The sequence below is a fragment of the Macaca mulatta genome, chromosome 3 (assembly GCF_049350105.2).
Source record: "Macaca mulatta isolate MMU2019108-1 chromosome 3, T2T-MMU8v2.0, whole genome shotgun sequence".
Taxonomy (NCBI): domain Eukaryota; kingdom Metazoa; phylum Chordata; class Mammalia; order Primates; family Cercopithecidae; genus Macaca; species Macaca mulatta.
Window position 1 is genome coordinate 20,431,759 of NC_133408.1, and position 15,858 is coordinate 20,447,616.

The 15,858-nt window shown below is 37.6% G+C and overlaps 1 long non-coding RNA gene across 1 annotated transcript; it reads right to left on the bottom strand.

The window, feature by feature from the left end:
• Positions 1 to 7,790: 7,790 nt before the first annotated feature.
• Positions 7,791 to 14,107, bottom strand: LOC144340133 (uncharacterized). Its single transcript, XR_013415855.1, has 2 exons — positions 13,907 to 14,107; positions 7,791 to 9,964 (listed from the first exon to the last, which is right to left on the bottom strand). It is a non-coding gene; the product is annotated as an uncharacterized LOC144340133 (long non-coding RNA).
• Positions 14,108 to 15,858: the final 1,751 nt, after the last annotated feature.

Below are 15,858 nucleotides of genomic sequence, written 5' to 3' on the forward strand. Positions count from 1 at the left end.
ACCAGCTATGACAATCAAAAACAACTCAGACATTGTCAAAAATCCCATGGGCAGGGAGGTGGGGTGACTGATTCTAAACCACATGTCTATGATAGGCATGCTACACAGGACTGCCTACAAAATGCCCAGGGCTCAATGCAAAATAAGCATGTAGGCTCCTTGTTCAAAAAATATTAAAAATTTCAAAGAAGGCTCAAACCAAGCACCAGCTCCTTCTAAACACAAGGTCTTATACTTTTACACAGGTCATAATCTCAGGAAGTTGGCCCTGAGGCTACATTTTTCCAACCCATTGCTCAAAAATCATAATGCTAATAATACACAAGTGTATAGTTTATAACCTCTATTGGCCCAAGCTCACTGCTGTAGACACCTCACATGCTTCTTTCATGTTGTGTATTAGGTAGTTGCTTTCATCACCCTGTTAGTTCCAAACCATTTATTCACATTCCATATCCTGTTTGCCATTCTCCCAGGTCCTAACATCTTTACTAACCCTGTCATTTCTGTACTTATGTGGTCATTGGAAAAGACAAGGCCTTCTTACTTAACAGCTGGCTTTCCTTCAACCAGGACTCTGCTGTCAACTCTGTACCCACTACCAAACAATCATAGGCTGTCTTGGACAAATTCTACCCCACTCAGCATACCAAACCCTAGCATCTCCCACAATAGGCCATGTGCATCCCTACATCCCTACCACAGTCCTGCTCTAGGGACTCCAAAATGCCTCCTCCCAATCAGCTTGATAAACACAATTCCATTAATGTGACATGTTTGTTTTGACCAAAATTGCCACTTACAGAGGATTTTTCTAAGGTGGTAGACCTTAGTGTTTGAAATACTACATCAGCATTTTGCAGACGAAGAAACCAAGGTTTTGAAATTTTTAAAAAAATAAAAAACAAAGCCTGTCCAGGATCACACAGTAAAACTTAGGACCTGAAGCCCTGTCTATTTAATACTGAAGCCCTTGACCTTATCCAGGACTTTACCCCCTCCTAATGCTTCTCCAGATCATGGAGTATTATGATGATTCTTTCTCATCACAACCATTAGCTGTGAAAAGCATCTCAAAACCAAAGGGACACTATGATTTTAGTAGCTGACCATTCGAAACAAGAAGAAAATAATGTGTCAGGCAAGTCTGACATTAATGCTCTAATATTTTACCATTTCTCAAAACAGAAGCCGAAAGAAAATCAAAAATGTCAGGACTCGCTGTTTTGAAGATATCAGCTTTCTTTAACACAAAAAGTATTTGCATTTATTTTATAACCAATCAGCATTATTATTTACTTTCCAAGTGTATGTTATCATGATCTAACCTAGGATTATTCAAATACTATTAATAGTGAAAGATATTTGAGTACTAGAATTATCAGACTGCCTAAGATTATAATTTACCATCTATCTGACTACAATATTATTTTGGCTGCTCATGGTATCATGTGCTGGTGGCTGAAGCAGGAGGATCATGTGATCCCAGGAGGGGGTTACCGTGAACTATGATTGTACCACTATACTCGAGCTTAGGCAACAGAGCAAGATGCTATCTCTAAAAAATAAATAATACACTTTTAAAAAATTTAATAAAAGTGTTATTTTATTTCACATCTCCATTCTCAAATCTAGAACTTCTCTAAGTAATTTTCACTCCAAGCCTTTCTATTGCCAAATGAGACTGTTTCCATTTGGAAGTATATATAGATCAATGCTGTGCTAAAATTTATGATTCCTCTGCCTATAAGTGAACTGCATTTTAGAAATCATTTCTGCTGAAATAAAGTTCTGTATAGCGAGATCCTGTACCACCAATCATTTGTGCTAAATGCCAACCACTAAATTTAGCCATTGTCAAACAATCCCATGAGAAGAAAAAGGGAAATGTAGAATAATGTAATAATGAGCATCTTTGTGTTTTGTTTAGTTTTTTTCATTTTATTGAATCTGCCATAGCCATCTGTAGGTCACAGGCCCTGCACAGGAAAAACACTACATGGTCCAAGAATGTGTGAGAAAGTAGAACCATTCAATGTCCAGTGTCAGAAGAGTCATTTGTTTTATGCATGTAGCCATTCCAGTATCCTGAGCAGTTGGGAAAATGCTATGGAAAAAAAAGCAATTCTTTTGTCAATTGAAACTGCTAAGTGTGAGAAGAATCTATAACCTTTTGATGAAAAGATGTCGACTCAAAACCTCTCCACTGTAACAAAAAAAGCACAGATGTACGTGTAGAAATTAAAAAATTAAATTTGGGAGATAACTGGCCATGCACTATGTTTTATGAATAAATCATTATAAATTACAAAAAAATGCAGTCGTATACATCATCATTCACATGATTAAGAATCATGAGAAAGAAAAAAGCAAAAATCTAAAGTGGCCAAAGCTATTTCTAACTCTTTTAAATATAGAAATAGAGTTTCAATACAGAAGAAAAATTTCAGTCTCACTCTCATGGTAGGGATGTTATTCCATTCACTTTTCCTCTGAATTTTATCTACTTCCATTTTTCAGAAATTGTTGACATTTTTCTCTGAACCTACTTTCTGTTTTGTTATCCCTCTATATCCATGCGGGACTGGTTCCAGGACCCACTGTGTATACTGAAATCCACAGATGATCAAGTACCTTATATAAAATGGTATAGGATTTGCATGTAACCTCTACACATCCTCCTGTACACTTTAAATCATCTCTAGATTACTTATAGTACCTAATACAATGCCTACATATTACTTTATTCATATGGATTCAAAGTAGTATTTGAGGCCATGCATGGTGGCTCACACCGGTAATTTCAGCACTTAGAGAAGCCAAGGTGGGCCAATTGGGTCTCCTGAGATCAGGAGTTCAAGACCAGCCTGCCCAACATGGCGAAACCCTGTCTCTACTAAAAATACAAAAATTAGCCAGGCATGATGGCATATGCTTGTAATCCCAGCTACTCGGGAGGCTGAGGTGGGAGAATCGCTTGATTCCAGGTGGCGGAGAATCACTTGATTCCATAAATATATATATTTATGATATACATAAATATATATATTTATATATAAACGTATATATGGAATATATAATATAATATATATTATATTAAAATATATATCTATTTATATATCTATATATATAAATATTTATCTATTTGATACAAAGCAAATCCAAGTTTTGGTTTTTGAAATTTTCTCTCTTCCAAATATTTTCAATCCAGTGTTGGCTGAATCCGCAGATGTGGAACCCATGGATATGAAAGGCTAACTGTAATTGCATTTTAGTTTGCATAACCATTCAAAAAAAGTTTTTAAAAAATAAGATAAAAGGCCTCCCTCTCTTCTTGTTTGTCTCCTTTGTGGCCTCCTCTGTCTTTCTGGAATAAAATCTTCAAGTTCTCCATGGTTCTGACCTTGAGCATCTTCTTTCCTCTCTGTCCACACTCTCCCTGGCCGCATACCTTCTAAATGCCTCGACCACCTCCTGAATGCTGATAATCCCTACATTGATATCTCAGCCTCAGCCTTCCTTCTGAGGTCTAGATCTCTATATTCAAACAGACTGATGGAATCTCCTCCTCAGTGCCCGTGGGCTGCTTAAGCTTAACATGGGACAGAAGCCATCCTCCCGGCCCCCTGCCCACTAGCAGATTATGCACTGTCCCTCGTCACTAGTACAGAGAATGGCATCATCGCCACCCTAGTCACCCAAAAGGAAATATGTTGGTGGTGGAGGGTGATTGTCATCCAAGATTTCTCACTCTCCTGCAAGTCTCCAAACCAATATATTATCCGAGCCACTCAGCCCTCCTTGTGACATATCTCATCTCTCCACCCAGCCTGCCACTCTACCTCCGCCTCTCATCAATCTGGCCCGGATAACTGTGCATTCTATCACCTGTTTACCTGTCTCTGACCTCATTCTCCTCCAGTCTTCCTTCTCTCTAGCTACCAGACTTATTTTTCTAAAATCCAAATCAGATTACATAATTTGCCTTTTAAAAAAGTTTAAATGTCAGCCAGGCACAGTGGCTCATACCTGTAATCCCAGCACTTTGGGAGGCCAAGACGGGTGGATCACAAGGTCAGGAGATGGAGACCATCCTGGCTAACACAGTGAAACCCTGTCTCTACTAAAAATACAAAAAATTAGCCAGGCGTGGTGGTGGGCATGTGTAGTCCAGCTACTCGGGAGGCTGAGGCAGGAGAATTACTTGAACCTGGGAGGCAGGGGTTGCAGTGAGCCGAGATCGCGCCACTGCACTCCAGCCCGGGAGACAGAGTGAAACTCCTTCTCAGAAAAAATAAAAAATGAAGAAAAGTTCAAATTTCCTTTCCTTCCAAATGATGGTGTAAAAAACAAAGCCATTTCTGGCCTAGGTCCTGTGAATCTGTCCTTCTTTATTTTCTCCCACCCTCCAAGCTCAAAGATGATCTCATCTGTGAAACTTGATTCATGCTCATAGACTTCAAACTGCTCATATGTTCTGTATCCCGCAGCTGAGATCAAAGTGTCTAAGAGGCTTCAGAACCTCGGCTGTAAATACTAACCAGCTACTTGACCTTAAACAAGTTCCTTAATCTGTGTCCTATTTGCTCCTTTGTAAAATTGATATAATAATAGCACCTGTCTCGTAAAGTCATTCTGAGGTGTAAATAACATAATTCATGTAAAAGGATTAGCAAAGAGCACAGCACTTAGTAAGAACTCATCAAATGTTAATTGCAAGGATTATCATAATGATTGATGTATGCATCTTTCCACTAGAGAATTCTTCATGCATCCTCTGCAAGTTACACACTATCTGATATATAATAGTGATTCATTTAATGTTTGTTGAGCTAATCAATGAGTGAATGGACAAATGAATCATTCATTTGGAATGATATTGATTCATATATATTGATATGTATATAAATCAATATAATTTCTGGGTCAATAAGTAAGAAGTCAGGTATTTGGCAGGTGCCCAATAAATTATTCTTACACTTCATTATTGACTCCTAAGACTTATTTGAGTTCAGGTGTTCATCCAGTTTTGCCTCCTTTCTGACATCAACTGAGGATGTAAAAATGAATAATGGAAAAAAAGGTAGCCACCATCCTTCTCAGACATTACAAATGTGACAAAATGAGGGTTTAATTAAGATCTGTCAAATATCAGTGATCTTGCTTCCAAAATCTGTATTAGTTAGGGGTCTCTGAAGGAATAGACCAATAGGATGTGAGTGTGCCCGTGCATGCGTGCGTGCGTGTGTGTGTGTGTGCGTGTGTGTGGAGAGAGACAGAGAGACAGAGAGAGAGAGAGAGAGAGAAGGAGTGAGAGAGAGAAATATTTATTTTAGGAATGGTCTTATGCAATGATGGAGGGGATTAGCAAGTCTAAAAATCTACATGTTAGGCCTGCAGACTTTAGACCCAGGGAAGAATTGATGTTTCAGTTTCAATTCAAAGGCTGTCTCCTGGCAGGTGCTCAGAAGGACCTTGTTAGGGTCTCTATCATCCTTTTATTACGGATGAGGACATTCAAACTAAGACCAATCACAAAGCTGTTGGGCTGGGATTCAGTGCCCCATCTCCCTGATCACTAAATCCTTCCACTGTCCATTAAAGCACAAAGCAATTCTCCAGTGATTTCTAAACTCTCCTAAAGAGAAAAATATATGCAAATAACTTTCACAAATAGCTTTCCAAAAGCAAAGAGACCGTGTGCTTTATTTCCTTTATATAGTCTTTGTTCCTAAGAGAATGGCTATAAAGTGCAGGTTGTGCCTGAAAACAAAGAGAAGCAAAGGAAATATTCCTTCCTCTGAAAGCAAAGGGGAGATGTGTAATGTGTGTCCTTGTGTTTCTGGCATGTGGCATATTTTCTTTAAAAATTCTGACCAAGAATATTCTCAGTTGTGCTTACATGTCCCCTGACTCATCTTTTAGCTTAAGATCCTGAAGAACGTTGACCTTCAAACACTGTCCAGAAGGAGAAATTCATTAAGCCTTTGCTGCCATCCAAATGTTAGCATATCAATTACAGATCATGATCCCTTTGTGATAGAAGACAGGGACAAGGCGAGAGTAGAAGCAGTTGAGGAGAAGTATAAGATGGAAAAGTTCTCTGTGTGAGCATTTTGTTGAAGGTCTTATTTTTCCAATATTTCTCAAATTATGAGGTTTATTTGTACCAACTTCCAATAATGGTTTAAGCCACATTGTTCAAAGCACGACATAATCATACCCCTTCAGTCAACTTGCTTTTCAGCCAAGTCAAATATTTCTGTCTCTACGAGGACTTGGAAATGAAAGCTGGGTAGAGTATTTCAACTTATATTTTACATAGAATAGTTCACCTGTGTATAATATATCTTTGCCTTTTTCCTTGTGCTTTTTTATCTCTGATATTTGAGGATAGAAGGCTTCATTCTTCTAGCTAGGCAATGTTCTCTGGAAAGCCATTGTCATTCTCATTGACATGAATGAGGAACCATGCAGAGTTTAATCATGAGGTGCAAACTTTAATTCTGAGGTATAAACTAGAATTCAGACTACTGAAGGTGATAGATATCAGAGATAATTACATTTATTAAATGATTAGTCTTTCTAGCAAAATCTTTTCTCTTGCTATTCAAGGGTTCTATGGTTAAGGTTGCTTCCTTGCCACTCAGTTTATGAGTAAGAGCAGAGATTACAAAATATCTCTGAAATAAGCAACTATGTCTGGAAGGGAGTAACAAAAACACAAAGCAAGCATCCAGCTGACCTCCCAAACTTTCAGCCATAATTTGGAATTCTGCACTGAGGGCTGAAAATTAGAAGGATATTAACATAAACTCCTTTCTCCTTTCCAGAAACCTCAGAGAATTTTATTTACATCACTTATGATGAAAGGAAAACCAGGATAGAAAGAGAACACTAGGAAATGAGTAGATAGGTTCCAAATCTCTATTGAGATAGCATTGAGGATGAGCATTTCATCATGTGTGGATAATTGGCTTAGGATGGTTGTCATAGTGAGCCAAGTGCACATGCTGCCTCGTGATCATGGTGTCACAGCAACAGGCCCAGGAACCTGTCACCATGCTGCATGATGAAATGGCAAAATCAAAAGAGGCAATTTCCAGGAAGTATTTCTGACTTCTTGGTCCCACCTCTCTTCTTTCTTTAAATAGTGTGATTAAGCTTTGGCTAGATCTCATTTAACGAACAAAGTAAAATAATTTATTGTGTTCAAATAATGGGGACTTTAGGATTTAATATTCATTCAGGTTTGTTCTTTAAAATCATTGTTTTATGGAGAAATTCAATAAAATTAATTAACAGGCTGTGCTAGGGTACACTGGAGGGACAGAATGAATAGGATAGATAGATACACACATATAAAGGGGAGTTTATTAAGTATTAACTTACACAATCACAGGGTCCCACAATAGGCTGTCTGCAAGCTGAGGAGCAAGGAGAGACAGTGCAAGTTCCAAACTGAAGAACTTGGAGTGCGATGTTGGAAGGCGGGAAGCATCCAGTACCAGAGAAAGATGTAGGCTGGGAGGCTAGGCCAGTCTCTCCTTTTTGCCTTTTTCTGCCTGCTTTATATTCCTTGGCAGCTGATTAGCTTGTGCCCACCAGATTAAGGGTGAAACCGCTTTCCCCAGCCCACTGACTCAAATGTTTATGTATTCTGGTAACACTCTCCAGACACACCCAGGGTCAATACTTTGTATCCTTCAATCCACTCAAGTTGACACTCAGTATTAACCACCTAACTGGCTAAAACAAAACATATGCTCCAGAGGCACTCTATAGTTCAGTAAACCAAACCCTGAACAAGAGTGACTAAGAAATTTTAAAACTAAGACTCTTCTTTAGGAAGTGGCACTGTAGCAACCATTTCTCTTTAAGGAGAACTTTGGACACTATAAGCAAGCAGAAGACCTAGCTTCTGGAAAATACCCTCTGGGAATGCAACTTCACTCCTTTTTAGGTATGTTTATGAAAAAGGAGGGACAACAACAATCCATTTCCAAATATTTTAGGGTATTTTTAGTGCAAAAATGTAGAATGTTTTTATGCCTCTCACAGTGGATCCCTTCACAGAAGTAAGCGTTTATGGACATGGTACAACATAAATGCAGACTTCTAGGGAATGCAAGGCAAAGCAAGTATGACTGAGACTGGGAAGAAAAGATGTGTCCTCCAGAAATATACATACATTTCCCTAATGCAAGTTCTTGACGAGTATGATGGCACATATACTCCTAAATGCATGGAATTTTTAACAAGTACAGTGGGATGAATGAATAGATAGATAAATTAGAGAGAGAGAAAAAGAGAGAGAGAGGGAAAGAAATGCATTCGACTATCATTCATAATATTGCTATGCAAAGCTGTACACACTTTCATGACGTCATCTACATATCACGTATTTGGAGTTCTTCTTTGAGAAATGCCTTCCTAGCAAAGTTACTAATTACAAAACATACCTTTTATTCACAAATGCAGCTTTTGACTGAAAAAGAAAACATTTGCAAGTTAATTACTAATTTAGTTTATCAGGCTTTGCTCCAGTCGAATTTTGTATATTAAAGAAAAATCAAATCCATTCTCAAAGACCAAAATATTTGCCAGCTGAAAATATTCAAGAATGATGGGAAAGATGTTTTTGAATGTAAATTTTATACATTTTTTTATGATTTAGCAATAGTTGCTGTATCAGTGAAGTAAATGTAACACCTCTTAAAATGATTACTATGAAAACAATCACCACTCATATAGAAGTCTTTACAGCTCAGGGATCGAAAGCACATGCAGGACTTTGGGCAAATTATTTTATTCCTTGAGCTTTAACTTCCTATCAATGATACACAGAGCTTATTCTATTTCATGGGATTACCGAATGAGAAAACATATAAATCAGTGGTTTATGACAATGCCACACACCTCCAAAAACTTCAGTAATGTTTCCTACTGTTATTTGATAATAGGTGCCTTACAGCTGGCTTATATATAGGCCTACCTTGTTATTGTGAAGACATATTTCACATATACCATCTATCAAAATTCGCACAAATTATAAACTCTGTAAAGTTTCATATAAGCCACATTTAGTTATTGATAATGTGTAAACAAAACTGAAAAAGCTGTTTTAAATCCAATCAACTGAAGTTTGAGAGTGGAACCACGGTTCTTCCTAAAATCTGAAAATGAGCTTTCAAGTACCATGTTGTAACTGCTGGATTTTTCAGGAACTGGCATGTATTATAAACTGGACTTTGTTTACAGATTTTTTTTGTCCTTATTTAACTATCTATATGCTCTAACTGTGCAGTGCTTCTGGACTTGCATGCATACACATTTTGTTAATTAGTCATATTTACTCATACATGTTAAGTCATTTTTTAAAACTCAGAGAGTTCTGTAAGGCAGGTTATGAGAAAGAGTAGGTGCTTCAATTTTCACTATTTTTGTCCTCTCCAGAAGCAAACATATTAAACTCTTTTAATGGATTACTTTGTATTTGTATCTGTGATGGTTAAAAATACGCATCAACTTGAAGGGGTCATGGGGTGCCTAGATATTTAAACATTATTTCTGAGTGTGTCTGCAAGGATGTTTCCAGGTAAGATTAGGATGTGAATTAGCAGACTGAGTAAGGGAGATTAGCCTTCGCGGTGTGGATGGGCATCATCCAATCCGTTGAGTGGCTGGAATACAACAAAAAGGCAGAGGAAGGAGAAGTTGCTGTCTCTGCGGACTATGTGAACTGGGACATCAGCCTTCTCCTGCCCTTGGACTGGGACTTACATCGTCAGTGCTCCTGATGGTTGATCTAGGCCTTCGGACTTGGACTGGTTGATCTAGGCTTGCTGTGGTCTTGATACCTCTTTTGCATCTTCCTACGAATTTACTTTGCCTCCCACTTCTGCTACATCTCATGTTTTCTTGTTTCTTGGTTTTCTTCTTGACTTTAGCAGAACACAACTTCCTGAAAAAGGTAAAAGGATCACAGACTATATATATATATTTCTTATCTTATCCATAAACCCACACTAGATATTTGGCTTAACAGTTTTGTTGTAGATTATTTGTGCTAAGAATGTGAAAATATTTCTCCTGTGTCTTCAGGTTTCCAGCGTTCTATTAAGAAATGTGATGGCCTTCTGATATTTTATTCTTTGCATAAAACTCTCTCTAGAAAGTTGTAGAGGCTTCTCTTTGCCTCCATTATTCTAAAATTTTAATTACGTTTCTTGGTCTGGGTCTATTTGCATTTATTGTGTAAGACATTTGGGACTCTATTAATTAGAAAAAATAATTATTTTATTTGTTATTTTTAGAGACAGGATTTCTTTCTGTTACCCAGGCTAGAGTGCAGTGACACAATCACAACTCACTGAAACCTCAAACTGCTGGACTCGGGAGATCCTCCCTCCTCAGCCTCCTGAGTAGCTGAGACTACAGGTGTGTCTCACTCAGCCCAGGTAATTTTTTTTATAATGTTTTGTAGAAATGGAGTGTCACATTGTTGCCCAAGCTGGTCTCAAACTCCTGGCCTCAAGCAATTCCCCCACCTCAGCCTCCCAAAATGCTGGAATTACAGGTGTGTGCCACCACCCCTGGCTTAAAACTCACTTTCTTTAGTAATGAATATATTTTTAAAATACATTTGTATGGTAATTTTCTTATCTCTGTTTTCTCAATTTTCTCATTCTGTTACTCCTGTTATTAGGATCTCCTAAGCAAATCATCTAATTTTCTTATCTTCTTTTCTGTTTTCTATCTCTGTTTGCTCTGATTTCTAGCTATCTTCAATGTTATATTCCACTTCTCCCACACAGTTTTTCATTTATATCAGCATATTTTTGGCGTCAAGAGCTTTTTTTTTTTTTCAGAGTCTTGCTCTGTTGCCCAGGCTGGAGTGCAATGGCATGATCCCAGCTCACTCCACCTCCCAGGTTCAAGAAATTCCAAGAGCTTCTTCATATTTTATGAAGTGCTTCATAAGACACATTTCTTGGTTCATGTTTTGTTTTCCCTCTTGGAATATTAATATCTTTGGGATATTCTTCTACTTATACATTGCTTATTAACTATTTATCTTTCTGATTTGTTTTTCCAAAATGTTATTACTATTATCTGCTACCCTCTTCTATTTCTCATTGTAGGTGTATTGCTTTTCAAAAAATTTATTTGGCAGCTATTTTTAAAGAGCTTTTAAGGGGCTCCAGAATAATTTATGTATTCAGCCCTCCATGTTTAAGCAGCTCATATTCACCTGTTTCAAAAATCCTTCCTATACACACACGATTCAGAATCAAAATTCAGATTTATCTCCAGGACAAATAAGTTTAAAGCAACTTATGTGGCTGGGCGTGGTGGCTCATGCCTGTAATGTCAGCACTTTGGGAGGCTGAGGTGGGTGGATCACCCAAGGTCAGGAATTCAAGACCAACCTGGCCAACATGGTGAAACCCCCTCTCCACTAAAAATACAAAAATTAGCCGGGCATGATGGTGGGCACCTGTAGTCCCAGCTACTTGGGAGGCTGAGGTGGGAGAATCACTTCAACCTGGGAGGCTGAGGTTGCAGTGAGCCGAGATTGCACCATTGCACTCCAGCCTGGGCAACAAGAGCGAAACTGGGTCTCAAAAAAAAAAAAAAAAGAAAAAAAAAATCTTAGGTGGACTTCCAGCTGCTCCTTCCTGGACAACTCACTCTCAACTGCAAAACTGAGTATATGGTCTATTTTTCTTTTTCTTTTCTACTTTAATTTGCATTCTTGATCTTGTTTAAATGTCTAGACTTTTTCCAGACTGTTCCTTCAAAGCCCTGTTTTCACTTGTGAATGCTTCTTGATCCTGTTCCATTCTGTAACAGTGCCATCTCATAGACATTTAATGAGAATCACAAATGTGAGCCATGTATGTCATTTAAATTTTCTAGGAGCCATAAAAAAGTAAGAAGAACAGATGAAATTAATTTTAGCAATAACATTAATCTAATGTACCCCAAATATTATTTTAACATGCAATCAAATATATAAAAAAAGTTTTTTTTAAATTTTGCATATTGGGTCTTCAAAATCTGGTGGGTAGTTTGCCCTTATATCACATTTCAACTTGGGCCAGCCACATTTGAGGTTCTCAACAGACATGTGACTAGTGACTACCATATTGGATACCATAGTTTGAGGTACTTGCAATAGAAAAATCTAGAACCATGGTATTTGCCTCTAAATAGCTTATAGTCAAATAAGTAAGATGCACACACGTAAAAAACTACGAAAGCACTGTCTGATGACTGCAGTGATAGGAATTTCCAAGGAGAAAAGCATCTAAATAAGATGTCCCTTGCAGAAAACACATTCTTGAGAAAGGGATGCTACTTAGAGTAATAAAAGTAATTTCATATTATTGCCATAAATGGTACATGCAGGACATAATGCTATAGAGTTCATCAATGACGAATTTCATCAGCATTGCATGTTAGCCTAATATTTTTAAATTTAACTAGAAACCATAGGAAACAAGCAAATACTTTTAAATTTGGAAATGTTATAATCATGTGTTTGTGAAAATATTCTAATTGTACAATAGAGACTAGATGGACAAGGGCCATGTTGGAGGCAAGGAGATGAGATCAATATCTTAGGGAGTCTGCTAGTTAACGGGTGGCATGAGAGTAAACTAAGACAGTGGTTGTGGAAATGAGAAGATGAAGTAGATTGGAGACTTTTGAACAAGGTGGATTCACAATGGACTTGACTGTTTGGATGGGGTCAGGAGAAAGAAAAAGAGTAAGTGAGTGGGGGACATTATTATGACTCTATTTCTGATTTTGGGAGGGGGAAGATAATTTTATTCACCAAGATATAAATTACAGGAGCAAAAGCAGAAGATTTTTCTTTTTACTTTACGTTCCAGGATACATGTGCAGAATGTGTAGGTTTATTACATAGGTAAACATGTGCCATGGTCAAAAGCAGATTTGCGCTTAACAATGATGTGCTGCCTTGTAAGCATGATTTACTGTTGGAAAACTGAATAGAAATCCCCAGTGAGTAACTAAATATGGTTCTAGAGCTCAGCACAAATACAGAAGGATAAACATGAGAGTCTGTTCAGTATACACATACAGAACTTTTTCCATGACCTAAAATAAGCTAGAATCTCAGACATGATGTAGATGTCTTGAAAGGATGAAAAGTGAAATGAAATTAAAGACTATGTAGGAGTCTTTTTAACTGCAAACACCAAACACAGACATGCAACAAGACAGAAATTAAACACTTTACCAATGATTTACAAGTATATTTTAGTTGGCAAGACATTAAGTTTTCCATGCTGACAATATAGTAGATAAGTTTCTTAAATAAACTCAGGAGACAGCCCAAGCATGATTATTAAATTTTCTCCAAAGATAATTTAAAAGTTATTTGGAGAGTTCACCAACATGTGATCAAAGAAAGATGATAGAGCTGAGTGAAGGGAAGATCTGTTTGCCCTTGTCACTTTACATGCGCTTTGTATCTCGTTCATCAAGTTGTCTCTGGTGTACCCTTCAGCAATGTTTTGTTGCCTAATAAAGCCCAGCACATGATAATGTCCCTCTAGAGGAACCTATAATAGATTTGAAAGCATTTAGAATGGTTTACAATCTTAGGTTATGGGAGAAGTTTTAAGCATCACTTTCATTACTTTAATTGTGTAATTAAAGCTAAGGCAATAATAACAATAGCAAACATCAACTGAATACATGCTAATGAGTGCCATATTAGTGCTTTGCACAATTCAGATAGTTTAATCCTCACAACAAGGCAATAGGTAGGGACTATTTTTGTATCCACTTTTATTCTTTCTCTCTTATTTCTCTCCTTTCCCCTGTTTCCCTTTGTTTGACAGGAGGGCTACACTTCCCAGGCACTTACTTCAGCTGGTTTCTTGCTGGATTCAACCAATGGGAGGCACTGATGTAGATGAGATGATGGAAGGAAAGACGAGGACAGGACAATTCTCCTTCTCTTTCTCCTGGACAGCAGCAATCTCCTTTCAAACTCCAGCTCTTGCTTGGTATGCAGTCTGCACCACACGGCAGCACCCTCCATGGTATGGCCTCCATGGGATGACCCAGAATCTGGGGTTTGGGAATGCCACTTCCTCCTGCTGCCCTTCTAGCCCTGGGGGCACTGGTGACTTCCCGCTCTTGTTAATCTCTAGTGTCTCAGCATTTCCTGTTTGGCTTCTCAGTTCTTCCCTTACCTGTGTAATTAGTGTTCAGTATTATATTTATGTGGAATGTTTCTGCTTTCCTAATTGAATACTGAATTACATATCTATATATACTTGTTTCTTTATATGTTTACATATTTATAAATATATGTTTATATATTATACATTATATATTCATATAAAATATGTTTATATTTTATACATATAAACATACATGACCTATTATATACTTATTTTGTATTCAAGAGAAAGAGGAATCCTTAATGTTTATTACAACTTTGCGAGATAAGTACTAAGTATTATCCTTTTTGTTGTTTTTACTTTTTTACAGTAAATAATGGACTTCTATTTCAATACTGCTTTTAAGTTCAAAAAAGTACTCACACATTGTCTCTCCATCTTTTGGCTGGTTTTAACCTCTCATTGACACTAATCATATGATGCTATTTTAGTTTTTCATTGCTGTGGTGAAAAATCACCACAAATTTAGGGGCTTGAAATAACACATGTTTATTATCTTCTAGTTCTGCAGGTCAGAAGTCTGGCTTGGATATCACTGGGCTAAAAAGAAGCTGTTGGCAGGACTGCACTCTTCCTGGAAGTCCTAGAAGACAGTGTGATTCCTTCTCTTTTTCTGCATCTAGAGGTTGCTGTATCCCTTTGATCATGGTACCTTCCTCCATTTTTAAAGCCAGCGACAGCAGGTCAAATCCTATTCACTTTGCATCACTCTGATTCTTCTTTTGCCTCCCTCTTTCACTTTTAAGGATCCTTTTGATGATATTGGGCCCAGCAGAATAATCCAGAATAATCTCCCTGCTTTAAGATCAGCCAACTAGCATCCTTAATTCTATCTACAACCTTAAGTTCTCCTTGCCATGTCATAGGATATATTCACAGGTTCCAGTGATTATGCTGTTGACATCTTGGTGGGGGGCATTATTCTGTCTACTACAGGTACTTTTTATTTTTTTATAATATCGTTATTTCCTACTAGATTATGAGCTCTTTATGGATATATCTTATATCTCTCTGCTTTCTCTACAGTGCATTGCACAAAATAGGAGGTCAGTAGAAGTGAAGCACCTGCTTCCTTTCTTGATGCTGGTCCACCAAGAGCTTATCATAGTAAAAGCCTCTAACAAAATACACAAAAGCTCTTGGAGTAAGTTACACTTCTTATATTTGTTCTACAAAGATCAGCTATAAATACATGTAGAGTACAAACTGTTGAGCGTCTTGAGCTACTGCTGAAGTGTGCCCACAAAATGAGAGAGAAATGAAGAACCCATTAAGTTATGCCAAGCTGCAGATGACAAGGCAATATGGCAGCAGCTTCCATGTGGCCTGAGCCCCCATGAGCTCAGATGTTGGATGTTCCCATTCCTCACTGCCAGAGAAAAGTCACTGTACTTGAAAAACAGAGAACCATCTGTATTAGCTCTCCCAGATAAATTCCAGTTTGTTAATGCCTTTAGAAATGGGTTTATTTGGGACATGATGGAACAAGTATATAGTTGAGGCATCTATATTTACATATCTTTGGTATGCAGGCTAATGTGTGTAAAAGTTGTGTAATACTAAAGAAGAAGCAGATAGGATATGACAGAATATGTTCATCTAAACCATTCTGGAGAAGAAAGAGGAAATA